Source organism: Corythoichthys intestinalis, chromosome 12, assembly GCF_030265065.1.
Source record: "Corythoichthys intestinalis isolate RoL2023-P3 chromosome 12, ASM3026506v1, whole genome shotgun sequence".
NCBI classification, from domain to species: domain Eukaryota; kingdom Metazoa; phylum Chordata; class Actinopteri; order Syngnathiformes; family Syngnathidae; genus Corythoichthys; species Corythoichthys intestinalis.
In genome coordinates, this window is record NC_080406.1 from 37,201,587 (window position 1) to 37,214,169 (window position 12,583).

The following is a 12,583-nucleotide window of genomic DNA, read 5'->3' on the forward strand; positions in this document are numbered from 1 at the left end:
AACTAAAGACTCTGGATGAGTGTAACATATTATGTCTGTAACGTTAAATACAATTAGAAAACGATTTAATTAAAAAAATATATATAATAAAAAAAGGCATGGCCGATATTTTTTTGCCGATTCCGATGCTTTGAAAATGACGTGATCGGATCCGATCGATCGGGATGCCGATCGTTTGGGACATCTCTAGTCTTCACTATCAGTTGACGAGACAGCTCCTACAGACGTTGCGCCACAGCTTCCCGTACGGGGCCGGGCCAGGAAGAGCGTCGCGGAGGCTTTCACTGCGACAAACATACACTGCGTTCTAACGCCTAATTTAGGTGGAAACAGGATGAAAGTTTTAGTGCATACAAGCAGGCAGGAGTGTTTCAAGAGTGATTTGGTCGAAGATTCCGCATAATTATTATATAAAATAGCACCATGCATGTTGCCTGGTACACCAGACTCACCGCTGTTCCAGCTATTGAGTCTGGCCACCATTCAGTGGATACAATTTCCAGGGCAGAGCAAGCCACAGCAAACAGACAGCGGAGTGGACCAATCAGCGACGGGCAGACGTTAGTAAAACGACGAGGGCAGGACGAGGGACTTGCGTGCGAAAGGAAACATACGAGGAGAGCGGAGTTTATTCAACATGGCTAGCGCGAGACAGACTGTTGTCAATGACTCTTGTCGATGTGTTTTTGGTAATTTAAAACTGATTTTACCGTGGATTGGAACACATTCTCGGCTCTCCTGTTCACCATCTGTGTTGTTGTGGAGACGACTTCCGACGCGCAAGAGTGACGTTGCTCGTTAAGAACACGTCACGCAAATAAACAAATCTGATTTGTCGATTGATTTTGTACCTGCTCGAGAGGCCGTTAATGGGCTGGTCCCAGACTTTTCTCTCAGTGTTTGAAAAATACAGGGAGAACAGTCTGGCCGTGCCAGGCAACCATGCATGCACTTTGAAACATTGTGAAAACAAACTGAAGTGAATGGGAAAAAATTGCTTGATTTTAGCTTAAATATTTACGTAAAATGAATGATAACTGTTTTTTTTTTTTTTTTTAAACCAAGAATCTAGACTGTTTTACATTCATATCTATGGAAATTCCTGTATTTTCGCAATAATTGACAAGAATTTTCAACTTAAAAAGCTCTTTGTTTTTTCATGGCCGCCACGTTGGATTTTGTATCTATACAGAAAACCGTAACTTTAAAAAAAATTTCAAATAATCAGGTCATTTTTGACCAACTGCCCATTTTTTAGCAAGAGAAAACCAGTAATTTAGACATTTGTGCGTCCCTACATAAAAACTGGCTTTTACGTGTTTTATTTTATGTTACATTTCAATTGAAAAACGACAAGGGCAAGATAGCCGACAGGACGACCTGAGGCAATAGTGATGGAATTCAACATAAATAAGTTGTGATTGTATATAGAAAAATACATATTTTGCATTTTTTTGAGTAAAATTAAGATGATTCGGCATGCTTTCTTGTATTAAGTATTAAGTTTCTGATGTGAAAATTGAGTGATTTATATTACCTGTTGAAAATCTTAAGTCGCTATTTTGGGCAAAAACTTATATGATATGTTAAATATTGCTATTTTTTCTTAATGTGTATAGGTGGTTATCTCTGCATTTGGTGATTTTTGTGCATCTAGCATAAAATCTGAGAATTTTATAGCCATTTTAAGTTTTGTTTATACATATATAAAAAAATACCTGAGAGAAAATTTATGAAGAATCAGAATAAAATAGCACTAATATGAGAATATCAAAAATGCAGATTGCATGAAAACTAAACCACATAGAAAAAAACTGAATTACATGAATTAGTAATGAAAAAACGTTGGCCAGTGTAATCGAGCAGGATTTATATCATGCGTTATCCACAGTCGAATTGACATTAATCAAAATGCAAAATGGCCATTTAAATAATAAATTTAGACATGCCATTTTGGTAAAAAGATGGCTTTCAACAAAATGTCTGAGATGTTTTAGCAACAAAAGGCATAAAGTTCAAAGCTACTTAGTAATATTATTACATTAAGTGAAATGGAACAGATTGTGTTAATTGTTTAGATTTACATTTTTGCATTAATGTATTAATCTGTTGTTATTATTAGATGACAAACCATTACTTTAAACCCCACTTTGTACCTTGCAGCTTATAGTCCAGTGCGGCCTATTCGTGGATATTTCAAGAATGTTTGTTTAAATATATCATAATACAACTTGGCCACTTGCGGCTTAATATTTTATGCAGGTTATAGTGGATAGAAGCAAATGCAATTTTCTTGTAAATCGTCCTTTAAATCGAATTGGATCAAATTGTGGCAGACTATCAGCAAATACCATAATCATTGTCCAAAGAACTGATATCGTGTCGTCATACCCTTGTATTTTATGAAGGCCAGACTTCCATTTTCAGGGGTTCAACGCTCTTTGGACAATGATTCTTCATTCATAGTCTTCATTATGAATGAAGAGCTTTAAAAAAAAAAAATTGTAATTGCACTTCAGAAATTCCAGCCATTGAATGCAGAGTACCTTCATTTAATTATTTTGTCTATGGTACTTTAAAACTTTAATTTGTGTAAGCTTGTGTAAACTGGAAGGGGAAACAAAAAAAAATCTAAACCCTGACCCTGAAAAGGCCGAGGCAATCAAAGAATTTTAAATTCAATTTGAATGAAAGAAAAATACATTTATAAAAATAACTAGAACATTTATGAAGGCCTAGAAAATTCATGAGGTATCTTGTCAGATATTTAGGTATAGTGGTACCTCGAGATACGAAAGCTTCCGTACACGCATAATTCATTTTTTAAATTAATTTTAGTTTTTCAAAGCTCTTTATGATATGAATGGCTACTTTCGGTGGAAATGGCACTGTTATCGCTGCTGCTCGCTGTGGATAAAATCCGCCATGTCTTCTGTTCCCTTCAGGAAGTTACGTCACACTTCAGGGTATAGAAAAGGACTATTAACGGAGTGCAAAAAAACTTTAAAAAACAAAACAAAAAAACAAATGCAAATTATCCTCGCAGTTACGCGTTAAAAATGACATGGTTGTTTTGACGAACTCGTCCAAAGTTTATATTCATAAAATTACACCGAAATCCGAAAAGCTCTTCATCTACCCTTTAAGAAATGCAGAGCTCTATTTTGTGAGCTGACTAAATCTAGGCAAAGTGGGGTTTTAGACCACGTTCTGGACTGGTTTTCCCTCAATTTGCAGGCTTTATTCCATTCCTTTCAAATGCTAGCCCTCCATCTAACGGGCGGAGAAATCGGTTTGCTCAGTGGAAGGTCGACTGACACTTGGTATGAGGAAATATAACAGACCTACAGACCGTGTGAACTGTGTGGATAATTAAAAAAAAAACAAAAAAAGCGTCATTTTACACCATGAAGATGATATGTGATGCAAGGATACGACAATAAAATAAGAATGTAGAGTGGGCATGTGACAGTATGATATTTTGACAGCATGATAACCTTAAGCCAAAATATCACGGTTTCACGGTATTGCAATTACAGCTCTAAAATGTGTTACTTTGAGATGTCTGGGTTAAAAAAAACAAAATCCATTAAACAGGATTTTTTATTTTATTTTTTATTCTTCAAATTGGAACATAAGTATAATGTTAAGTTAAAATGAATTAAAAGTACCGTAACTGAAATATTCTAAATAAAATTAAAATAAGTTGGTGAGTCTTAACCCACAGCCACAGCTCAATATTATTACCATCAAAACAAAAATAATTGAATTATTTTCCATAAAAAGCACGTGCTCGTATCGTGTTTACATTATACACACACTTTCTTTCTCAACACAGACAGTTGCTTTACCACCGCTAGACACACTAAACACGCTGGAGTTAACTCTCGTAGCTGGTGGGAAATGTTTATGACCATAAGCGGATTTTAAGGGTGGGGCAGGCCCCCCCCCATTGGCCGAAAAGTGTCATTGCATGTTAGTGATTTTCCTATATATATACAAGTTGTAAAGCAATAAAACTGCTACAAAAATGAATGAAATGAACAAAAAATATATTTTCATAATGGGTCAAAATTATTTTTCGAACAGATCCTGTGACTAGCACCTTAGACGGTCATTTGCTTTGCATATAATTTAAAAAAAATATATATTAGAGGAGGGCAATTTTATTTTTCAAATGAGTTTTTTTCTTTGATTGGAATTTTTTTTTTCATTGAAGCAAATGTCCTACCCATAATATGGTCCAACACAAAAAGGATTGCTTCAATCAAAGAAAACTTTTTCAATGAAAATTTAAGTGTTCAAATGCAAATTTTTCAATCTCAAATATTTTTTCGCATCCAAAAACTTGTTCTATGATTGAAATGTTTCTTTTTTTTGATTGAAATGATTTTTCTTTTTGAAAATATATATTTTTTTGAAGCAACTTATTTTTTGATTGAATAATAAAGACAAAAATGTCCTAGCCAAAATGTGGATCAAACACAAATCAACATTACTTCAATCAAAAAAGTTGCTTGAATGACAAAAAAAAAAAAAAAAAAGACAAAAAAAAATTGTAAAAAAAAAAAAAAAAAAATCAAAGAAAAATGGCTTTTCACATACATTTTTTGGAGTTTCAAATTTTGGCATTCAAACACAATTTTTTTTTTGATAGAAGTGACTTTTTTTTTGGTTGAAAATATATATTTTGTTTGAAGCAACTTTTTTTTTTAATTGAAGCAACTTTTCTTTGATTGAATAATAAAGACACAAATCTACCTCCGTATGGCTCCGCGCAGAGGATACAATTTTTGACTGGGGTAACTAGATTGGCACGACACCGGCAGGCGCACCATGTTCAATGGATGACGATCTTGGCGTGAAGTATTGTCTAAGCAGCCCGATTTAGAATTCCCCTCAAGAATGATCAGAAACAAAAAACGCTCATTTTCAACTTATTATTATAAATATTCTTTTAAGTCAATTTTACTGCTGACACTGCGTATCGGGGTCATCAACATGTTGTGCCACCCCTGCCCCAAAAGTCAAACTCCGCCTATGTTTATGACATACTTTACTAATCTTTAAGTTTGTATGAATGTGAAATCATATTGGAGGTATTGCCTCCTCGACAGCCACCCACCGCAAACATGTTTTACATGTCGGTTGGTCCTTGGGGAAAAAAGTTCAGGAGTTTCACCTCCTCCAGCCATTGTGTAGCACAGCTGACTCACTGACCCTGAGCAAACACCGGTGGGGGAGAGTTGAGCCTTGCAGCTGCAAGCGAGGGATTTTGTCTATGCATTTTTGTTACATAAAAAATAGCTAATACTTTAGGGATGGTATAACGGAAAAGTTTTGCGGTTTTAAAACCTTGACGTTTTCATACCACGGTATAACTTAAAACCGGTCATCGGCACATCTCTAATGTAAACATGAAAAAAAGGAACAGTGTAAAATGAAATGAGTTTGATTTCATTTACCAACATGAAAATCAACAGCAAAAGGCAAAATTATTTGTAGCCAATTTGAAATCTGGAAGAAATTTGAACAGGAATTTCCCTTAGATGTTTGCTTGCTAGGTTTTGAATTCATTTTAAAAAATGCTTTAATATAAAATTCTGAAGGGTTCGGTAATTGCACCTGTGAAACTCAGGGGTTCGATACCTATAGCAAGGTTAAGAACCACTGATCTCGTGAGTATAGATTACATACATGGAAAGAAAAGTGTCAAGTGTCAGTCTTGCATGGGTGTGTTTTTACATCCATCGTTGGCTGGTATGTCGAACATACCAGCCAATTGACCCTGAGCTCCGTCTGGCAGGCAGGCAGTGTAGTAAGTGTCAATTGATGGGTTTTGCCATTAGAAAATAGTACGGGCTCATGTTGCACACCACAAACCTCTGAGAATATTTAGTTTTGCAAAATGTAGTAGTGTTACAGTGGTTTGACTAATTGTTTGGCAAGTACTGAATAAAGACAAAAAGTGTACCATGGCCACTTTGACATTGACAGACGGTCGTGTATCAACACAACAAAAACAAACGTATAAGCTTATTGCATTTAAGGATCGATACGCAATGTGCCGTTTGTTTGGCATAATAGTGTACTTTAGTTGTCATATGCGAGGGAGGAGGCATTAGAGTTCAAAGTGTTCCACCCAGAGGACTCGCGGGAAAACGAACCAGATTGACGAGTGTCGAGCCAAATGGAACAATGTGGAAACCTAAAACGTCCAACTATAGAACGCAGTGCTTTTATTCCACCCTCACGGAAAGAAGATAGCGACTGAATCACTCAATTTTACCTTTCACATTGGTGTAATGTACACGTTTGATCACTGTGCCGGGAAAACCAGAAATCTATCGAACAGCTATAATGCTGTTGATTGTTAATTTAATCAGGATTTGTGCACCCGTTTTCACCGGATCGTTGAATTTAGAGCTGAAACGAATACTCGAGCAACTCGAGTAACTCGAGTTTAAAAACTGATCCGACTAATTTTATTCACCTCGAGTAATCGTTTATTTTGACAGTTCTAAGCATCACGTTTTGCTCGGACTACTTTTAATGCGGGACAACGCGCTGATGTCACGTGCGTAGAGGAGGAAGCAAAAAAAAAAAAAAACTTACTGCAGCAGACAGCCGCTACAAACGACGCCGACGTTGCTAAATACTAGCTGCACATGCTACGTTAGTTGCAGCTAGCATCTGATGAGTCTCATAGAGATCACATGTATGTTGAACTAGATGCGAAATGACAGACTAGGCCGCGTCTGGGCAGCGTTAGCAAACAGCCGCCATCTTAAAGCAGTAGAGCGCTAAGCGCTAATAAAGAGCGCTGAGCGCTAATACATAAGATTAACATTACTGTCACTACTAGCTCACGTAACGTTAGCCCTGCGGAGGGCTAGGTTTCTATTAATTAAGACCACTTTCGATGCGTGGCTAACGTGTCTTACACACAGGCTTTAACATAACATAGCGTTGTGGAGTGATAAGGGTGTCAAATAAAAACTCAATAATGCTAACTATCAGTTTTAGCTCAGTAGTCATTGCTGGATAAAACACCAAGTAACACTGGTCCCTAATGTGCTCCAATACAGCCTGTATCATACATTTATTTTGAACAAATTCAAAATCCTATCAGGACTTACAGTTTAGACTAACTTAAAACTTTACTAGAATACAAATACAAATAGAAATTCAATTGAAAAACGTACGAAAAAATCCTTACTTTTAAGTGATGTGTGTTATCAAGCGTAAAGGCATTTTTAGGTGTGTGTATATATATATATAATATATATATATAGTGAATTAGTCTTTTTTTTTTTAAATTCTAGTTACATCTGAGATGCAGTTGTTGGCTGTTTTCAACAATATACATAAAAAAATAAAGACATTGATTGACTGAAAATGATAAAATGTCTTGTTTTCTCATGTATATCTATAATTGCTCTTCACCTAAAAATATATTTGTTTTATCCGATTACTCGATTAATCGATAGAATTTTCAGTCGATTACTCGATTACTAAAATATTCGATAGCTGCAGCCCTAGTTGAATTCCAATGGCTTTTCCGATTTTGGTGAGAGCCGAAGTAGGAATGCAAGGCCACTGAGGAATGCGGACAACAGCATTGGCTCAATAATTGATTGCTCTGAAGTGATGACAGGGATTACAAGCGGATTTAAGGAGCATTTGCATAAGACTGTCCCCTCTTGTTCGAGTCCTCAGTGGGCCACGTGCGGCCTTTATTTTTCATTTTATAATCCGAGGTGATGGAGAATATTGTATTGTGTTTAGCTAAAACACATTTTAAAAGGTCTTCATTTTGGTAGCGGGAAAAAGGAAACTGTCATATTGACTCTTTGAATCTGTATGATGGAAATAAAGTATTCTCAGGATTTGACAAATGAGTCGTTTATCATTTTCATGGTATTTTAGATTTCCTTTAACTCTGGCACAATATGAAATTATTTTTGCATCAAGTATCTGCATATTTCTTTAAACTCATACTTTGACTGGCGTGAATACCTTGTAAAGGGATCCACGGATAGAAAGATGTAGTTCGTTATTATGAGTTAAAATAATCTGATATTCAAACTCTCTTGATGTTTTCATTTTTATACAATATGTAAAATTAGTTTAACTAGTAGGTCACCATTATTGTTGACGTCGCAGTGTGGTGACGTTGCATGGTTACGCTGCCAGGCTTCTAGAGTAAGACTCTAGTGACATAAGCATGTCATCTGTTCAACCCTTTCAAACTGAAGCCGAGACGAACATTAATGAGCATGACAGCACTATCGATATTTCACAAAACGAGCAGCAAAAGAAAAATGTACAGGAAAGACGGGATGAGATGAGACGAAAGTAGGAAAAAAAAACTGGTTTCTGCCAAAATGTGCTACACCAGCGAAACATCCTCCAAGAGGCGAATTTGATACCCAAAGTACTACCGTACGCTTTCAGCTTGTTTTGTTTAGATCAGGGGTCGCGTTAACCGAATATTTTCCGTCGTTAACCGGTTTTTTAAAACGGTGACGGAAAAAACTGAAGTCCATCTGTCATTTTGACAGGTTGCAATTCACACCCCAGACCACAGGGTGGCGAGTGAGCATATTAATTAGCTATTGTCTCTCTTAATGCATGACGTCGTTGGCCTTACTCGGAAAAATGTCAAGGCAACTGAGTGTCCGAACTAAGTCGTCTGTCCGAGGCAAAAGTCCAAAACCTCATGACAATAGCCTCTGAAGGAATCCCACTTGAGACATCTGATTATGCACAAGCGGGCACGCAATTCAAGTCCATGCGCACCAGGAGGAAGACTGCGTTCAGGCCACAGCAGGTGAACTGTTAATTTCATTGTTCCATATGTAGCCTACCTACTGGGGCCACAGTCAGCTGTTTTTGTCACTGCGGAGAAAAAGTTACATATTCATATGCTTGATGGCACGGTGTGGTTGACACATCAACGCGAGGTTCTTATTGGTGCACCCGGTGTGCCAGCACGTCATCCAATTGGTGGACTAGATTGCCGCCTGTGTATATAGTTGCCTCTTTTTCTTTGGGGGCGGAGTTGTTGTTTTGTTGGTGTTGCTGGCGGTAAGCAGAGTAAAAAGAGGGAGAAAAATACCACGACTTCCGTGTCTAATTTTTCGCCGCCAAGCAAGCATTACAATATTAATTAAAAATGAATGAAAACTAAATACGATTGAATATGTCATTATTATCATCTTAAAAATTTAAGTGACGGGTAAAAATAGATTAAGACCGGATTTTTATGACCCTGTCAGTCAAAATGACAGACAACGAAAAAGTCTAGCGCAACCTCTGGTTTAGATGCATACAGACAGACAGAGGCATAGCAAGCGCACCCGGAGCCCCCAGGCAACAAGCAACATGGGGCCCTTCGAGCGTGTGCAAGTAAGGGGGACAGTTGGACTTGGAGCAATAGTATATTTAATAAAAGTATAATAACTAGGGCTGTCAAACGATTAAAATTTTTAATCGAGTTAATCACAGCTTAAAAATTAATAATAATTAAATAAATTTAAACCATCACTAAAATATGCCATATTTTTCAGTAAATTATTGTTGGAATGGAAAGATAAGACGGATATATACAGTACATTCAACATACTGTACATAAGTACTGTATTTGTTTATTATAACAATAAATCCACAAGATGGCATTAACATTATTAACATTCTTTCTGTGAAGGGGATAAATGTGAGTACAAGTTATAGTAATTTTAGATTAAAACCCCTCTGTATGTTTTCGTTTTAATAACATTTGTAAAATTTTCAATCACAAAATAAACTAATAGCTCGCCGTTGTGGAAGGTAGTGATTGAAATACACCACAAGGTGTCAAGGGCAAGTTTTGAATTAATTTAGAAATCTAGTTTTTCTAGTGCGTTTTGCCCCTCGACTGACGCCGTAGTTTCCGGGTTCATTGTACCTTACGTTCATTTGAGTGTTGACTTCACAACGTACGAGGCCTCTGATAGTTTGTATATTGTGACTAAATATTGCCATCCTGTGTATTTGTTAAGCTAAACGAAATGTTTGAATAGAGTTTGACCAAAGTCTGAGTATTATTTGCATAGCTATTTTGATTGGGAATGCCAGTTCTCTTTGCATTGAGCGCTTTTCTTTTTGTGAAAATTATTTTTTTGAGAGATAAGAATATTATTTATGTTGTGCCCTCAGTAAATGATACTGTAGTGACTTAACTGTTCCGCCCAAATGCATGATGGGAAGTTGGGCAACCATGACTGTCAGTGGTGGCTGCAAATGGTATATCTTCTTTGCGTTGTGTTCTATAGAGCGTGCTAAGAAAAAGATAATCTCCTGTCCTTCTACCCCACGTCGCTTGCCACAATAGGTATAATTGTTATGGAAGAGATGCCAAAGCTTATGCCAATAAATAGCGTGGCCCCAATGAATGCCTGAGTCCACTCCTCTCGCTTGTCTCTGCTTCTTAGCTCTCAATATACATAAAACAGCGCCATTGTAGTCTGTTTGCGGTCATGCATGAGTGGGTCGTCCTGCGCATGCGTTAAATGCGTTAAATATTTTAACATGATTAATTACAAAAATTAATTACCACCCGTTAACGCGATAAATTTGACAGCCCTAATAATAACGCCTCGGTCTCATAGAGCGCTTTTTAGGACAATCAAAGTGCCCGGCTTCTACAACATTAGGACATAAAACTACAGTAACATAGTACACTCACCACTGTATTGCTTCCATTTCCGTCGCTCACTCTCACTCTGAGTCACGTGAGGGAGGGGGGGCGGGGGTAGCGCATTTGATGGAGCCCCTTCAGGGAACTCAGACACAAGGCTTTCACTGGCACTGTCGCACTTGTCGCTGCGACAATCGGATCGGGAAATATCGGGATCGGCAGATACTCAAACTAAAACGATCGGGATCGCATCGGAAGCAAAAAAACATGATCGGAACAACCCTAGTTCCCGGTGCCGAGATATTAACTTGCTGGGCGCCATTTGATATCTCTGCTGCCCTTGTTTTGAAATCCCCTACATTGTGCTGGTTGGTATTTGAGTGTATTTGTTTTGTTGTCTTATCAGCTCTCTGCCTACTGCTTAGGTTACTACAGGGTGTCCATAAAGTCTCTTTACCATTTAAAAAAAATATAAAAAATGCAATTGATTAGATATTTTATTCAGATTTGTTCTATTGTATTCAGTGTTTATTAGTTGATTAGTTTTTTATTACATTGGGGGCTGCATGTTCGTGGGTTCCTCAATCAAACATTTCCAGACCGATAGGTTGGAAGGGATGGACCAATTCCTTGGCCGCCACGTTCACCAGATATCACTCCCCTGGACTTCTTTCTATGGGGCTATGGTAAAGATATCGTGTATCGAACAAAGATAAGGGACATTACTGACCTAAAGCGAAGGATTACTGATGCCATTGCCACAATTGATGAGGCTATGCTACATCGAACATGGCAAGAAATCAAGTACCGTCTTGATGTACTTCGTGCAACCAATGGTGCCAATGTAGAAGTGTATGAAAAGAGGTAAAAAAAAAAAAAACTTCAATAAACGCTGAATACAATAGAACAAATCTGAATAAAATATCCTAATCAATTGCATTTTTAATATATTTTTGAAATGGTAAACAGATTTTATGGACACCCTGTATTATTGATCCCTGCTGACCTACTGTCACGGACCCATTGTGTTATGTTGTGTATGTATTGTGTATAGTTGTTTGTGTTTCATAAACCCTTGATCTCTTTCTTCTGTTATTTTCTGCTTTGAGGTACAACCTTGTTGCCGCAGTTGCGGACCCTAAAATCTGCAACAAAATAAACCACACATTTCCAAAGATGAACAATGGACTCTCTTCCTCTGCTCTACGATACAGTAGCAATTTCATTTTGTTGTTTTCAGTTTGATTTAGCTATTTCCAGCTTGCTATGTTGATAATTGCAATGGTTGTTTACCGCTTTTTGTCTTACTGCGAAGAAAGAGGAAGTGACGATCGGCCCGGCATGACATTTACATCATCAGCCATCATCCTGTGACCCGGGAATTTAACGCTTGCTTTCACATAAGCCTCGTCCCGGGACTTTCCCGGGCATTATATTAAGACGCGACTGGTGAAATGTCCGCGTAATCTCCGTGTCAGTCGACCCGGGAAATTGCGTTCACATACAAGGGCTGCACGTTTAAATCGCGGGATTTTCAGTGTTTCTGCATGTGTGAAAGGGGCTATACTTTCACCCGACCAGGCCACTCAGATTGTCAGATATGAGCCTTTTAAATGTGACTAAAGTAAAATACAAATCAAGTGAAGGTGAATTTAGCCTCTATGGGGCTGTTCTGTGGAATAAGCTGTCAATTGGCCTGAGGTTGGTAGATATTTTAAGGTCTTTGAGGAATACCTTATTTTCGAACTGTAAGTCGCACCTGAGTATAAGTCGCACCAGCCATAAAATGCTCAACGAAGAGGAAAAAAAACATAAGTCGCACCGGAGTATAAGTCGAATTTTGGGGGGAAATTCACTTGATAAAATCCAACACATACAACATATATGTCATCTTGAAAGGCA

At 37.5% G+C, this 12,583-nt stretch overlaps 1 protein-coding gene across 5 annotated transcripts in view; it reads right to left on the reverse strand.

Annotated features, from left to right (window-relative positions):
• igf2bp2a (insulin-like growth factor 2 mRNA binding protein 2a) overlaps nt 1–12,583 on the reverse strand; it is a 127,361-nt gene that overhangs the window by 71,889 nt on the left and 42,889 nt on the right. The window contains exon 1 of one of the 5 annotated variants that reach the window (XM_057853435.1): nt 6,616–6,656. The exons of the other annotated variants lie outside the window; for them this stretch is intronic. The gene's annotated coding sequence lies outside the window, so the exon portion shown is untranslated. Of the gene's footprint in view, nt 1–6,615; nt 6,657–12,583 lie in introns of those variants that run through there. 5 annotated transcript variants of the gene reach the window in all.